Source organism: Patagioenas fasciata, chromosome 14, assembly GCF_037038585.1.
Source record: "Patagioenas fasciata isolate bPatFas1 chromosome 14, bPatFas1.hap1, whole genome shotgun sequence".
Lineage (NCBI taxonomy): Eukaryota > Metazoa > Chordata > Aves > Columbiformes > Columbidae > Patagioenas > Patagioenas fasciata.
The window spans coordinates 26490-28459 of record NC_092533.1 but is presented as its reverse complement, the minus strand read 5'-3'; the positions used below and the strand labels follow the sequence as shown (position 1 = coordinate 28459).

At 55.9% G+C, this 1970-nt stretch overlaps 1 long non-coding RNA gene across 1 annotated transcript; it reads left to right on the top strand.

The window, feature by feature from the left end:
- The first annotated feature begins 735 nt into the window (after nucleotides 1-735).
- LOC139829105 (uncharacterized) lies at nucleotides 736-1323 on the top strand. Its single transcript, XR_011741367.1, has 2 exons — nucleotides 736-903; nucleotides 1078-1323. It is a non-coding gene; the product is annotated as an uncharacterized lncRNA (long non-coding RNA).
- Nucleotides 1324-1970: the final 647 nt, after the last annotated feature.

Genomic DNA, 1970 nt, shown 5'->3' with positions numbered 1-1970 from the left:
TCAGGAGGGGACCCAGGAGTTCAGGGGGGACCCAGGAGTGCCCCAAAGCACCCAAGAGTTCAGGGGGGGACCCAAGAGTTCAGGGGGGGACCCAAGAGTTCAGGGGGGGACCCACCCAGGAGTTTAGGAGCGGACCCAGGAGTTCTGAGGGGACTCAGGAGTTCAGGAGGGCACCCAGCAGTGCCCCAAAGGACCCAGGAGTTCAGGGGGGAACCCAGGAGTTCAGGGGGGGACCCAGGAGTTCAGGGGGGGACCCAGGAGTTCAGGGGGGGACCCAGGAGTTCAGGGGGGGACCCAGGAGTGCCCCAAAGGACCCAAGAGTTCAGGAGGGGACCCAGGAGTTCAGGAGGGGACCCAGGAGTGCCCCAAAGGACCCAGGAGTGCCCCAAAGGACCCAAGATTTCAAGAGGGGACCTAAGAGTTCAGGAGGGATCCAGGAGTTCAGGAGGGGATCCCCCCAGGAGTTGAGAAGGGGACCCCCCCAGGAGTTCAGGAGGGGACCCCCCCAGGAGTTCAGGAGGGGACCCATGAGTGCCTTAAAGGATCCAGAGTTCAGGAGGGGACCCAGGAGTGCCCCAAAGGACCCAAGAGATGAGGAGGGGGACCCAAGAGATGAGGAGGGGGACCCAAGAGATGAGGAGGGGACCACCCAGGAGTGCCCCAAAGGACCCAGGAGTGCCCCAAAGGACCCAGGAGTGCCCCAAAGGACCCAGGAGTTCTGAGGGGACCCAGGAGTTCAGGGGATAACCCAGGAGTTCTGAGGGGACCTAGGAGTTCAGGAGGGACCCAAGCATCCGGCTGCCCCTCCCCTGCAGGTTCTGGACTTGTCACTCAACGAGGTCACAACTCTGCAGGGTTTCCCACCCCTCCCCCACCTGGAGGAACTGGATCTCCATGGAAACCGTGAGAACCAAGGGGACACTGGAGGGACTGGGAGGCACTGAGGGGTCAGTGGGGGTCAATGGGGATCAGTGCGACGGGATCAAAGAGAACTGGGGTGAACTGGGGTGAACTGTGGTGAACTGGGGGTGCTGGGGTCAGGCTCTGATTGGTTCTTCCCTTTGACTCTGACCTTAGCGATTGGCGACGCCTCCGCCCTCACCCCATTGGCCGCCTGCCCCCAGCTGCGCCGCATCCGATTGGCCGACACGCCCTTGGCCGCCGCCCCCGATCGCTGCGCCCGCCTGGCCGAGCTCCTCCCGCAGGTGACCATCGCTCTCAGCTGATTCGTCGGTGCCTCTGAAGACTCCGCCCACTCCCGCGCAACCCACCTTAAAGCACGGGGGTGGGGGGGGGGCAATAAATAAAGTGATGTTACCACAATGCGAGTCCGTTTTTGTGACTCCAGCCTCGCCTGGTTCTGAGCGCGTCTGTCAGATGGCTGCTTTGCTCTTACGAGTTCACTGCTGTGCGATTGTGATGGTGAAGGACTGGAATTATTCATTTAATTAATTATTAACTAATTGATTAATTAATTAATAATTCCAGTCCTCCCCTAGAGCTTCCACAGCCCTACTGCTGCACCAGACTTGTAGGTATTTTGTGTGGAAAAAGAAGAAAAAACTAAATTACACGTTCCGATCCATTACATGACATTGCCGTACCCCTAGGAAATACTCAAACAATAAACAGCCAAACACACACGAAACAAATGAGACCCTGATTATGGAAATTAAACCCGATTATGAAAACTACCTCATTAAATATGCAAATGAGGTAAACACACCTCCCCCCCGGCCACTTCACACCGGGTTAGGGTTTAGGGTTAGGATTTTAGCTATCATCCCAAAGTTCAAGTTAAAGTTTTGAGTCACTAATGCTCATAACAGTCTTTCCAGGTTTTAATTGCTTCACCGTAGTAATTACCAGTTTACAGGTGGTTACAAGGCCGAGAATATATTTTTCACTGCGACTAATCGCCTTCCACAACACAGTTCCCACTTTTTCCCAGGTCTCTATTTGAAAAACTC